The sequence below is a fragment of the Cryptomeria japonica genome, chromosome 8, assembly GCF_030272615.1.
Source record: "Cryptomeria japonica chromosome 8, Sugi_1.0, whole genome shotgun sequence".
Taxonomy (NCBI): domain Eukaryota; kingdom Viridiplantae; phylum Streptophyta; class Pinopsida; order Cupressales; family Cupressaceae; genus Cryptomeria; species Cryptomeria japonica.
Window position 1 is genome coordinate 224135687 of NC_081412.1, and position 15800 is coordinate 224151486.

The window sequence follows — 15800 nt, forward strand, 5'->3', positions numbered from 1 at the left end:
AAACCTTTCAAAAGAGAAAGAAACCTCTTCACATAAAGGATTGATGAAGGCACAACCCGAAGAATAGAAAAACACAACAAAAGAGACACAAATAATCTATATGTTTTCAACAACTTACAATCAATCTTCACAGGCTGCAATACAACAACTTATAGAGTTTTCTAGAAAATCCTTACAATGCAATTTTCTAACACAGAACAAAACTCTAAAAAAAAACTCACATACAACAACTAACTCACAAGTTTCCTTCCATGAGTCCTAAATAGCCTTCCACCATTTTGGAGCTGAAATTACAATATAGAAATTACCATTTGGTGGACAAAAGACAAAACATGAAATTGGAAATATGAAAATACCAGGTTCAAAAATTGAAACTTTCCAAAAATTATCCAACTTTCGCCAGCCATAACTTTTGATTTGAGAATCAGATTGACGCATCATTTGAAGCATAAAAAATATCATTGAAACTTGAATAATATTCAAGCCATTAATGCTTTTAACTCGATTCTTTTGCTAATGTGCTTATTTTTCTATTCTGAAGCTTCCCACAAAATTTGGGCTCCATCTGCCTTTAAATAAAAAAATTCTATTTTTGGTAGTCGGCAAGAAAAAGCAGCTTGACAATTCTAAAAGTTGGAATTCCTTATTCATCCAAACGGGTATCTATAAATGCAAAAACATTAAAGAAAACTTAAATAAAAAATAAATATTTTGGGTGATAAAAGATTGCCCTTACAACACCAGATGCTCTTGCATCAGGGAGAGTCACTGCTATCAGAACTGTCCTGCTCTTGGTATAAATTGAAACTAGAGGAAAAGGCCTCAAACTCACACGAGGATGGAAAGAATGCCATAACTCCTTCTTGATCTACATAAAGGGGCTCCTTAGGAAAATCAAAATCACATGTGCTACCAACGAACTTATCAACACAAAATTCAGGCTTATGAGACACCTCATAAGAAGATCTAAAATCTTCAGGTTGTCTCTCTATGTTTGTCTCTTCTTTTTGGAAACTAACTGCAACAACCTCAGGTTCATGTCAAAATCCATCTGCCATGCTGTCGGTTGTAAGAACATCACCCTTCATGGCCTCCTCAACACTAGCCTATTGCAACTGATCATCCTCTCTTTCCAAAGGTGTCAAATAACTATCAAGGTTGGAGAAACAATCCTCAATGATACCTTGAAAATTTGTTCCTTACCAATTTTCTTGATCTTGTTGATCACAACCTAGCAATTTAGTTAGTTCATAAACATTTTATTCATCAAAACTAACAAATGAGGGAAGTTCCGCAAATAAATTAGCTTGAAACTAAAAATGATCAACCTCCTCTTGATCTGGAACCTGATGTTCCTCATCTATAGACACCTCTACCTCATGTCGTAGATATAATTTATCATTTTCAACCTCATTCATAGTCATAACAACATGCGAAAGATCTAACTTTGTCTCTTCAAACATCTCTTCTTGTTGTTTTGCAACCTCATGGTCTTGAGAAATTGCAACTTGTGTAGTTTGATAATCATGCAAAGGAAGATATCTTCTAAAACTTGGAAAGGCATATTGATGCACTTCCTCATTTACAGGCTCATCTAAAATATAGGGAGTTGGTTGGGATTCTTGAATGGGCTCCTTATAAGGATGTATTTTCTCAAGATTGGGCTCTTGAAATGAGAAATGACTCCTAAAACCTATAATTTCAGATGTGGGAGATGCACAAGACCCACCTTGTCAAAAAATTTAAACTTTGAATTTTGGGCTCTCTTTCCTTGCAAGCGACAACTTCATCTTAGCCTCTTTTGTAGTGATTCATTGTTCAAGACCCTCCTCAAACTCTCTCTTTTGCATTTCATATAGCTGATCCTAAAGATAAGCTTGGAAATCTCCATGTTGCAAATCCCACTATTGTTGCTGACTTGGGGCCTCCAACTCCTATTGACGTTCAAGTTGAGCCTGATAGGCCATCTCCTCCTTGATCTCATCTAGTTGCCTTCTGAAATTAAGCATCATGCTTTGCATCACGCTTGTCATCTTAGCAATAATAGTAATTTCATCACTTTGGGGTTGATTAGGCTGCCAAGAAGGTTGAGCAGGGGTGGGTGGGTGGTTGGTGTAGTCACCAGTTAAGAGGGACCTCAAAGAGATCAATCCGGACTGGGCAGTAAGAGTAAACACAATGGAAACAAGAGGATATGATGGAGGCAATGCAAAACTAAATGATTTAGATCATGAAAATTGATTATAAATAATTGGTAACATCTGGGTTACAAGATTCGACTCACAAGCTTGCTACATACATGCTCAATTATAGAATTGGTCAACTCCAGACATTTAATTCTTAAGATCTACCTTCTATATTCTTTCTAACTAAATTATGATGCTTAATTACATTGATTTATATAGTCTAGAGGGATCCGGTTGGCCCAAGAGGGAAAGAACAAGATCAAACATGAAGAACTTCTATGTTGGCCTCCACCAATGATATTCCTCTGAAAAATCTAAAGGATGAAGTGCAGATCAAAGGGAAGGTCAGATGCATGCCAAGGAACATCAAGATCAACAAATTGAGGCTTCGTAAGCTACAAAAGGGATTCATAAGATTTGCCAATGCAAATAGGTCCAAGTGGTTTCGGGGCTAGAAAACTATCTCGGAATCCAGAATCAATAACTTTCTGGTAAATGATCCAAACGCTCTACAATTTAGGAATAAGGAATATGATCATGCATCAAGAAAAATCCAACTTTGCAAGATCCAGTGAGCTAATGCAAGAAAATGCAGAAACTGCAAAACAATAACAAATTGAAAAGAAATGTTTTTGGTTGATGCAAGGTTTCCAAAAACCAAGGATGCTCCTGCATTAGACATCTAGGGTTGTTGAAAATATTGAGTCTCTCACTTTGTTGGGGTTAAAAGAAAAACCAAGGTAGTCTACCTCTTCCTGAGAAATCCAAGATCAATTTTCAACTGGTCTGTCCTTCCATTTCACAAGATACTCCTTATAGTCACTACTCTGGGTACTACACTCAATCCTACTATCCAAAATGTCTTTAATCTGTTCTGGTTCCTTCTAGGGCAACTGTTTCTCTAAGTCTGCAATATTCTCTTCATTGAATTTTGATTCATGATTTTGATGTAGATCTGCAACATTTAATATAGGTTAAATACTCAAATTATCCAGTAATTCTACTTCATATGCATTTCCAGAACTGAACTTCCTCAAGATCTTACAAGGTCCAAACTTCCTCATCTGCAACTTTTTATAGGTTCCAACTAGAAATCTATCTTTTCTCAGATATACCATCACTTCATCGCCTACTTCAAATTCCTTATGTCTCCTCTTCTCATCCGCTTTGTCCTTATACTTGTTGTTCATATACTCCAAATGTTGCTTAACATGAATATGTAAGGCCTTTGTGTGTGTTGGTTCCCCAAATGGGGTTTACACTGCAACAGGGCAGAAACCAGGTTAATTCTTTAGATTATTTACGGAGAAGACAACTCCAACAATCAATATCTTCAAGAAATTGGACCAACATTGACAAGGATTCTACAAATCCTTCTACACTTTGGGCTCTGCAAGACCCAGGAGGGTGATCCCTTGGTGAATTTGTAATCTCTACACCATACTCACAATTTTCACCTAAATTAAGCAAATAATCTCATATAAAGGCTCAACAAAGAGGGAGAATGCTCAAGAATGACAATTTTTTTAGTGATCCTCAACCTATTGGAGCATGAGATATCTTAAATAAATAGTAACATACGTGAAATGAAAAGATATTCTAATATTCAACAAATTATAGCAAGTTGTCGGTGAGTTTGAACACAAAACTAACATTAAAGACAGTTACAAGCTGTGATCAGTGCCTTAATCCATTAAGTACCTGAATCTGTAATACCCTAAAAATGGTCACCTAAACCATGGACCCCTAATCTCGGCAACATCACCAAGGTCCTATTCAAACACAATTAAATCAACCTTGAGCACATAATTAATTAATTCTTCAATCATTAATGTTACATGGCAAGTTAATCACTCTATATTAATTATATATTTATTTAATTAATTAAATCATTCTAAGTAAATCATTTTGATCAATTATCCTATTTATTTAATTAAATATCCTAGCACATTTAATTAATAAATAAATTTTCCATTTAATCATTAAAAAAGGAATTGATTTACAAACTGAGATTAATCACAAAAAGAGGAATTAATCTGCAAAAGAAAGAGTTAAATTCAAAACAAAAGAAAAGAATTAAATTGAAATAAGAAATCAAATTTAAGATATTTCTTTTTTTCTAAATTGAGATAACTTGAAAATAAAAAAGGCAATTAAATTGAATTAATCATTTTCTCTAAAATTAAAACTTAAAGCTTTTGATGAAAGAGGTTCAGTTGCACTGAAAAGGCTTTTTTATAAATAAAAATCTTGAGCAAATTAAAGGAAAGCACATGGAATCACCTATTTTTATCCCAAGTGCATGGAATCAACTAAATTTATCTCTAATGCAAACTCAGACTTATAATCTGAATGCATTCAATCAAGCTATAATTGGAATCTATCTCAAGGTTAACTTAATCTAATCTCTCAATTATTTCAATTGTGCTTTTTCTTGAGGAATCTCAACCGCTCATTACTAATCAATCTTGACTGTTGGTCTCTGTTTTGAGTCTCTTAAAATTCAACCTTCATCTCTCATTCAAAATACCCTAGAGATTTATTGTTATTATGCAGTTTTTGCTCTGGAGTCATTGAAGATATTGTGCATTGAGATTATTGCATCTTAGTTTAGCTTTTTGAATATTTAGTTTGATCGTTATTGCTTTCATTCATCTAGCTTACTATTCATTCAACTAGTTTAATCTTCATTCATCTAGCTTAATCTTTATTCATGTAGCTTAATCTTGTATATCTAGCTTAATCTTGAATCCATTTAGCTTAATCTTGTGCTCATATAGATTAAATCCTTCATCTTAGTGTAGTCTAGTTACTGGTATTGCTTAGACAAATCTGAGAACAAGTCTATACTCGCATCTTTTAGAAGGCAATAGGTCGATTTGTTATGGTTTTTATATTCATGATTATATCTATCTAACCATGCATGCAATGACTTAATTGAAGTGTTGTGTCTTACAACATGCAAAATTATTCCACTTTTCACACACACATTTTTGGTGCCCACTGTGGGGCAAAAGATTATATTTTTCCAGCTTCACAGATTAACTCATTTCTATTTTTCAGATTTATTTTTTCTGATTTTTTCCGTACAATTTCTACAAAAACTCATACGAGTTTTCACATAGGTCCGAATGACAAACTGTAGGTATCGTACAGTCAATTGGTAATTATCATATGACTCAGTGAGAATTATCGTACTATATTTTGGTTTTTGTTATTAAAACAGACTGCAATTTTGGGGTTTTTCTTATTGAATTTTAATGGTACTAATGCTAACCTTGACTTGTTTTTTGTCTACTTGAGAGATTTTTATAGCCTATCTGGTTTTTGCAGAACGTTTGTCAAAGAATACACTTGTTGCATTAAAACAATATGACTATCGATTTGTTTTTTTTGCAGGTTGCCTGAGGAGATTCAAGTGAACTTTGTGTATTCTTTAAATTCATTTTTAGGAACTTAAATTACTATCTGGTTAATGAACAAATATGTCTTTTATGTTTTAAGAAAAAGCTAAGAGGTAGGAGAGTATACTCTTGTCTGCACAGACTAGCATAAATCTAGACCCTCGAAGCTTTTTCTAAGTTTTGAGATTTGTGTACCTTTAGCGGGCCTGTCATAGTGGGAAAAAGGAATCACCCTATGAGAATGACCCAAGTGAGTACAACTAGACCTGAGCATTCCAACTCACTATAATAAATAGGCCTCCGGTGATTAAAGTCTCATAGGATGGGATTATTTGAGTTTTCTCTTTGAGATCTCTCATATCGGGCATTTTGTAGGGCCTCACGGTCTCAATCACATTTACATGACTATAGCTTGTTTCGGTACCTTGTCGAGCTATAGGCCTCAATCATGCTTTTGTGACTTCAAGGGGTAATTTCAAACGAAATTCCTGACTAAGAACTATAAGATAGAGGCTACCTAATTCACCTCCAAAAGGGGGATAATCTTTGTGCAGGAGAGATAGTAACTCTGCCAAGATACTTGCCATTTTGTGCCCCCATTAGCATTTGGAGTCAGCTAATACGACGTTGAGAATCCATTGCATGAGACTCAATGGCCATATTCTGATTAGCTATTGGGTGTGTACCTGAGTCTACAAGCAGAGGTTTTCTTCTCTAAGCCAACTTCCGTGGGGTTAGCGTGTTGTGCTTGAAGTCATTATACATCTTGTGTGTTTTCTGTGTTTTCATCTTTGAAACTAAAACTGGAGAAAACAAATCAACAACGTCAAAAAAAAAAACTCAGTGATTAAAACTCTATCCTAGTCAAAATCTAGTCTCTGTCAGCCATCAAAACAGTCTGTGTCAGAATCTCATCTTTGTCTAGTCCACTATCATACAAGTCTACCAAATTATCATCTGGCTATATATATTCTATTGTATGAGTTTTAATTGGTCTTGTCAGTTTATCGTCTGGTCCTGTCATAATTATCATCCGGGTTTACATAATTGTCATTTTGTTGCTATAGAATTGTTGATTGGCCTTTAGTCTACTGTCGTACAAATAATCATCATACTCATCAGATTATCATCTGTAGAGAAATAAACTGTCGTACGAGTATAGGCAGCAACTCGTACAAGAAACTATTTGTGTTGTCTGGGAACTGTCAGTTATAAATGCCTACTCAAACCATAAGTTCTTGCAAGAAAGCTGACAAAGGTAAAGGACCATCCTTTTCATTACAGAATAATCCATTCTTTGTAGAAGACCCCATCTCTAACAAACCTTCATCATCAAATCTACCAATTTTTGATCAACCTTTATCTCCCACCATGTCTGGAGAAAAGAGAGAAAAAGAAGTTGCTAAACATGATACTCATGACAATTTTAGCACCCATGCTAATGATAGTGATTCCTCATCTAGTGATTCTGAAGCTTCTGAACCTATAGAAGCTATTATGCATAGCTATCAAAATGATAAAGATTTCCGAAAAATGATGAAAATCATCATGGCTAGAGAAAGAGAAGAACAATTTCTAGATCTAGCTAAACAAGGTGCTAAACTTCCTACTGATTATAATGTTGAAACCCTTATCACTAAAGAGGAAGAGACACCTTAGTGTTGGTAAACAAACAATTACAAGCATTAGAAATTGAAATCACAAACATAAGAAACAAGGATAAATCATCAAAACAATATTCTTTAGAAATGATCTGCCCATTCCCATTTGACAAAAACCTTTACATGCCTCCATTTCCTTCAAGAGTAGAGATTCCTAAGTTTGACAAATATGATGATAATGCAGATCCTCAAGACCATGTCAGAGAATTTTTTTCTTTATGTATGGAGTTAATGCACAAACAAACATATCTCATACACATTTTCTCGAGGAGTTTAGGAGGACAAGCTATGGAATGGTTTTCAAGCCTACCTATGGGAATTAAAACTTTTGAGAAATTAATCAAATTGTTTTTGTTAGACAGTTCAGATAACTAGAAGACAACTGAGAGGGGGGGGCTGAATTAGTTGTCATAGATTACCAAAAGTATTTAGCAATTTAAAACAATAATACCAGAACCCAAAACAATAATACCAGAATAGAAGTTAATCCAATTAAGAATAAGAAATAATCATAGAATAAAAGCCATCCACACAACACCAAGATTTGTATGTGGAAAACCTGGTAAAGGGAAAAACCATGGTGGGAAGCCTACCCACAATCAGATAATACTTCTGCAGTAAGTATGTGAATTTACAATGAAGGGGCCTGCACTTGCAGGAAGACCAACAACCTAGAGCACACTTCTCATCACAAAAGGAGTCTCATTGACTACATACGAATCCAGACTACAATCCAGAGAAGTATTTAACTACAAAAGATAGCATCTCCTATGCCTGAGTACAATTCCAGTTAAGCTCAGTACCAGAGGACTAAATCCTCTTCTATAAGCCCAATTCAATCTCTAATGATCTACCAACTCCTCTTCCTGAATGATATTACATTATTCGCACATTATATTCCTTGACCATGACCTCTTACAATAACCATGATGATCTACAATGAGATCTTACATCTTATTCATACAAACCCTTGACCATAAACAATTAGGTCAGCCATCAGACAATAAACGAATTACATAATTACAAACCATGTAGACATTAGACCAAAACAAATAATATCCACACATAAGATATCCCAGAAATACAAAAATAGGTCCTATCCATATGTTACATCAATGTCGGTTCATAACCTAGATCAACTAGGACCAAGTATAGGTCCACACGCTTCAACAATGATCTCTAAACACCAAGTCTTGAACATGATCACCAACAACATCTTGAAACTCCATCAGAAGATGCACCAACACCAATTATGCAATGCATCAAAGATCTCCACCAAAATCTCTGCCGGTGAAACCCTCATCGGAACCAGAAACCAATCTTCATAGCAAGCAGGATAGCATCCAGTCACCAGACCAAAATCAACTGACCAAATATGAGTATAAGCGTTATGAACAAGTCAATTCCATCACCAGATTATACCGGAGTCAATCAGATCATGCCGGATCCAAGTTAACCAAAGACTACTCAACCTGCCAGGACTAGAAGGGTGTCAGTAAAGCATCCAAACAACTAGTGTTGACATCAATGCAACACATAATCAATTCCACCAAATGGCCAATAATCTCCCCCTTTGGCATTGACAACAACATTAGATGAGAAAAAAATCTAAGTACCAAGAAATGCCAAACAGGTCTCCCCTTGTGGAAGACAACCAACATTCTCCTGCATATAGCTTTGAATATCAATGTCTCTCCCCCTTTGAATAATATCTCTACAAAGTTCAAAATTTCTTTTTCACATCACTATGTCTCCCCCTTTGACATCAATGCTACAAATCTGACAAAAATATAAAAGTAAAAACATAAGCCTCTGAATCTCAAAGCTGACTACTCCCCATGAGCAATAGCATCCCACATAAGTGCCAGAATGAATAGTATATCTGATAATGCATACCAAACTGATGCCAAACCACATCAATCAAGTCTCTGTTGGAGGGGCAGAAACCATCATCTATCTCTCAGGTACTCAAATGATTCCTTGGATAAAGTTTTAGTGAAAATATCTACAATCTATTCTTTAATGTTCACATAAACCAGTTTAACTTCATTTTCTTCCACCTTATCCTTCAAAGTTATACTTGATAGATACATGCTTTGTCTTAGAGTGAAATACCAGATTCTTTGATATATCAATAGCAATAGAGTTATCACAATGGATAACTACCAGTGCATCACAATCCACCTTTATATCCTTCAACATTTGCTTCATCTATAAAACTTGTGTACAATTAGTAGCAGCAGCAACATACTCAGCTTCACCATTAGATAAATAAGTACATGATTGTTTCTTGCTGATCCATGAAACCAACTTCTTTCCATGAAAGAAAGCTCCATCGGAAGTACTTTTCTGGTCATCAACATCTCCAACCCAATCAACATCTGTATATACACATAAAGTAAAGTTATCATCCTTAGGATACCATAAACCACATTCTAATGTACCTTACAAGTATCTAAAAATCCTTTTTACCCCCATCTCATGATTTTCTCTAGGATCACTTTGAAATATTGAAACAATACAAACATCATTCATAATGTCAGGCCTAGTCCGAGTCAAATAAAGTAGACCTCCAATCATAGATTTCTATCATGTAGGATTTATCGGTGCATAAACATCTTTCCTTGTCAATTTCTCACTTGTAACCGTAGGTGTACTTACCGGTTTAGAATCTCCCATACCAAATTTCTTCAACAATTCCTTAGCATATTTAGTTTGACAGATAAAAATACCTTTTTCAGTCTGAGTAATATGCAAACCTAAGAAAAATTTCATCTCACCAATCATAGACATCTCAAATTCTTTCTCCACGTTCTTAGAAAATTCTATACATAATTTATCTTCACCTCCAAAAATAATGTCATCAAATACTTCAACAATCAGTATATCATCATTAGTGATTTTATAATATAAATTAGTGTCAGCACTGCCCTTAGTAAAAGCAAGCTTCAAAAGATATTTATCCAGGCTTGCATACCAAGCTCTAGGTGCTTGTTCCAATCCATATAAAGCTTTTGTTGACCTGCAAACCATATCAGTATCATCTGATAGTGAAAAATCATCAGGTTTCTCAATTAAAGTTCCTCATCAAGATCCCCATTCAAGAATGCACATTTAACATCCATTTGATAAACCTTGTAGTTTTTATAAGTAACATAGGCAAGAAATAATCTTCCAGCTTCAATCCTAGCTACCGGTGCAAAATTTTCTCCATAATCAATTCCTTCCTTCTGAGAATATCCTTTACATACCAATCTAGCCTTATTCCTTATAACTTTACCATCCTCATTCAATTTATTCCTAAAAACCCATTTAGTTCCAATAACATTTTTATTTTTAGGCCAGGGAGCCAAAGTCCATATGTTATTTTTCTCAATCTGATCTAATTCTTCTTCCATAGATTTTAACCAAAATTCATCTTTACATGCCTCAATTACTAATATCGATTCAACTTGTGAAATTAAACATACCTCATTAGTTTCCAGTCTTCTTCTTGTCATTACTCCATTGTTTTGATCCCCAATGATTTGATCTTCAGAATGATTCAATCTCATACTTAGGAGTCTTCTGACTCTCTATTCCTCTTCCCTGATCTTCAGTTACCATAGAATTCTCTGATGTTTCCGGAGTAACTAGTTCAACTCTCTATTCTGGTAAAGGTGCTACCGGTTCAGATATAATCATTTCCACTACTGGTTCCTTCTCATAAATTCTGATTTGACTTTTTCTCAGCTCATCTACTTTGACATTAGCACTCTCCCCTATTTTCTGCAATCTATTGTTATAACATATATATGATTTTCTTTCATTAGAATAACCAAGAAATATGCCTTCATCACTTCTAGGATCAAATTTACCAATAGTATCATCTCTCCTGATATAACATTTACTACCAAAAATTCTGAAATAATTAGCTGTAGGTGTATTGCCAAACCATAATTCATAAGGTGTCTTACCGGTTTCTCCTTTGATATGTACTCTATTGAATGTGTAAACCATTGTACTAACTACTTCTCTCCAATAGGTATGAGGTAGATTAGCTTCCATCATCATTGTTCAAGCAACATCCAAGATAGTTCTATTTTTCCTTTCCACAACTCCATTCTGCTGAGGTGCTCGAGGAGCAAAAAATTGTCTTCTAATACCATGCTTGTCACAAAACTTATTAAACTCACCGGATGTGAATTTTCCACCATGATCTGATCTCAAACATTTAGTCTTCAATCTTCTCTCAGTTTCCACTTTAGCTTTAAAGATTTTAAACTTTTCAAATGCTTCATATTTTTCTCAAAAAAAAGTAACCCACATCATTCTAGAATAATCATCAATGATTAGCATGAAATATCTATCACCGTGAAATTTTTTAACTCTAGCAGGGCCACACAAATTAGTATGAATAATATCAAGAACATCATTTGATTTATCTTGTATACTCCTAAAAGAGGTTCTGACCTATTTTCCCATTTGACATTCTTTACATACCAGATTATAGGGCTTCATAATCTTAGTTATATCTCTAACAACCTTAGTTGAACGGATCTTTACAATGCAATCAAAATTCACATGACACAACCTTTTATTCTGTAACCAACTCTCACCAATCTATGTAATCAAACATGTCTTCTCACCAATGTTCAAATGAAATATGTTACATTTTGTCTATGTACTGGTTGCAATCTCCAAGCCAGATCTGTTAATGATTTTGCATTTTATATCCTTGAACTGTAACTGAAATCCCTTATCTACCAATTGTCCTATGCTCGAAAGATTATGCTTCAAACCTTCAACATAATAAAAATTGTCAGTATTGTTCTTACCATCCAATGATAGAATTCCTTTTCCCTTGATCATACATGCCTTGTCATCTCCAAATCTAACTAGTCCACCATCAGTTTATTGCAAAGGAAGAAACTTCCCTTTATCTCCAGTCATATGATGTGAACAACCACTGTCAATTACCCATTCATCCTTATCCTCAATTTTAGCAGAAAGTGATCTCTCTTTAGGTACATTCTCTTCCAGTGTGGATCATCTTCCTTGATAGCCAAGAATACCCATTCTTTCCCATTGTTAGATCCACTAGCGGAGTCTTCTACTAGTTCATCATCTGAATTAGTAATGCCTTCCTCATCCACTATGTAGCATGATTTATCTCTGTTTTTCTTGAATCTATAATTGTTTTGATATCCAGAATTAGGTTTAAATGATCTCTTAACTCTTTCTTGAAATCTTGAATTCCTTTTAGGACATCTAGATGCAAAATGACCAATCTTATTACATGCAAAACATTTAAAAGGTGATTTTCCTTCATACTTACTTCCTACCGGTCCTTTTGATACTCTTGTAGCAAATAGTGCTTCAAGTTGCTCAAACTCAACATCTTCTCTCTTCATATCTTCTAATTATTTTGCATATAGAGCTTTTCAGTCTTGCTTACCTATTGTAGATGTAGATGCACAAAAAATAGGTTCAGTCTTCACAGCTCCAGAAGGTCCAAATTCCTCAAGATCAAAAGCAGATAGTTTCCCAACCAAAGTATCTTTGTTGATAGATGTAATAGCCATACTCCTCAACTCATTAATAGCAGTAGCCTTTATTTTGTAAGCTTATGGTAGCGATCTCAGGACTTTGGAAACAATTTCATCTTCACTCAGAGTTCCACCATAACATTGAATTCCCATAACATTCTCATTTACCCTTTCCATGAATGCAGTAATCCTTTCATCTTCTTCCATCTCCAAGTTTTCATATCTCACCCGGTAACATCAAGTTTAGCAATCTTTATTATAGGGTCACCTTCATTAAGAGTCTGCAACTTATCCCATATAGCCTTTCTAGATGATTTGTCAGTTAATCCCATTATTTGCTGATCAAAAAGTGCACACAAGAGGGCTTCTCTTGCTCTACAATCCTTCTCAAGCTCCTTGTCTAGGTTTTTCGGAGGAGGATTGCCAGATTAAAGGGTATGACACCATTCTGTGTGATCTCCCAAATCTCCTTGCCAAGACATCTTAGATGAGTCTCCATCCTAATATTCCATACTTTATAGTTTGTTTCTTCAAGCCTCGGTATATTCCTTCGAAAGATATCAATTGTTAGACAGTTCAGGTAACCGAAAGACAACTGAGAGGGGGGGGTGTGAATCGGTTGTCATGGATTACTAGAAGTATTTAGTAATTTAAAACAAAAATACCCGAACCCAAAACAATAATACTAGAATAACAGTTAATCCAATTAAGAAAAAGCAATAATCACAGAATAAAATCCATCCACACAACACCAAGATTTGTACGTGGAAAACTCGGTAAAGGGAAAAAACACACTGGAAAGCCTACCCACAGTCAGATAATACTTCTGCATTAAGTATGTGAATTTATAATGAAGTGTCCTACACTTGACCATGACCTCTTACAATAACCATGATGATCTACAATGAGATCTTATATCTTATTTATACAAACCCTCGACCATAAACAAGCAGGTTGGCAACCAGACAATAAATGAATTACATAATTAAAAACCAAGTCGGTCTTAGACCAAAACAAATAACATCCACACATAAGATATCCCATAAATACAACAATAGGTCCTATCCACACATTACATCAATGCCGGTCCATAACCTAGATCAACCGAGACCAAGTATAGGTCCAAACGCCAAGTCTCGAACATTATCACCAACAACATCCTGAAACTCCATTAGAAGATGGACCAACTCCAATTATGCAATGCATCAAAGATCTGCACCAAAAGCTCTGCTAGTGAAACCCTCACAGGAACCATAACCAATCTTCATAGCAAGCAAGATAGCATCCAATCACCAGACCAATAGGAATTGACCAAATATGAGTATAAGCATTATGAACAAGTCAATTCCATCACCAGATTATACTAGAGTCAACTGGATCATGCCAGATCCAAGTTAACCAAAGATCACTCAACCTACCGGGACCAGAAGGGTGCCAGTAAAGCATCCAAACAACTAGTATTGACATCAGTGACAAAAAATCAATGCAACACATAATAAATTCCACCAAATGGCCAATAGTTTCTCCAACAATACTTCTATAACATTCATCATCTAGTCACTATGATTGAGCTTTGCAATACCAAATAGAAAATAGGAGAACCTTTTCTCACTTTTCCTCAGCGTTGGAGAAAGATGTTCTCTAGATATTCATGGCCTATTCCAGATTCTGAGAAGATGGACATTTTTTTCAATAACCCGATCCCTAAGTTGAAATACAATATCCAAATGCAAGTATACCCTTTATTCAACAAAATTGTAGATAATGCCCTCAGAATGGAAGATGTGCTTATAAAGAAAGGAGATATATCACTTTGGAAAGAAACACAACAATATTCTAGTTCGAAAGAAAAGAAAAAATACTGGAAATACGACAAAGATAACAACATAAATGTTGTTAATGATGGAGTGGTAGATAATGTTAAACCAAGATCAAAACCCACAATATTTAATCTAGCTAGCAGCACACAAGCCCTCAAAGTAGCTGAAACTATGGCGAAAAACCCTCTGAAGAAATCAAAAGAGTGGTTTAAAGAGAAACCTTGTCTTTCAACGCCTAAATACGATTTCACTCCTCTGGAAGAATCATATGAATCAGCTCTTAAAACTTTATTGGTAATGATCGGATCACATTGCCAGACAACTCTAGACTATATGATCTAGAAGTTAAACCCAAATGGTGGAGGGAAAATTAATACTGTGAATATCATCGGAACAAAGGTCATATAACAAACAACTTAATGAAACTCAAACATGAGATTCAAGACCTCATCGATGCTGGAAAAACTGTTGTTGGAAATCACATGACTAATGCTGATCACAAAGATTTTAAAGATCCCTTACCTTCTTATGAACAAGGCAATTCCTCAAAATCCAAGGGAGGTTCCAAAGTCAATTACACCTATGCTAATAATGACAATATGATCAAAATGATTGAATCGTTCCAATCTGATTATTGCAACGTGATCATAATCAAAGATAAACAACATAAAACGCAAACTGGAAATGTTGTAACCCGCGCTCAAAAGAAGGTTACTCTAAAAGGAGCTAGTTCCTCAACTCCTAATCAAACAACATCAAACCTACCAACTTCTTCAAATAGACAACCAGATATGATCACAACTAAATCTAAACAGTTGGCTTCATCAGCCTCTCCTGGTTACAACATTGTTGAATAATTAAAATGAACCACTGCTCAAATCTCCATTTTTGAACTGCTTAAGAACTCTTCTGCTCATAAAGAGATCCTGGACAAAGCTTTTCTTACTACTAATGTCCCCAAAGATCTAGATGTAGATCAATTTCAATCTATGGTGGGTCACTTGACTTCACCTCATTACCTCACCTTCTCTAAAGAAGATGAAAATTCATTGAATCACCCGCATAACCAGCCATTAAACATAGAAGCTATGATCCATAAACACCGAGTAAAACATGTTTTGATAGATGGAGGCATTGGGTTGAATATATGTACCTACAGTTTACTGGCATGGTTGGGATTTTATGAACATGCCATTGATCC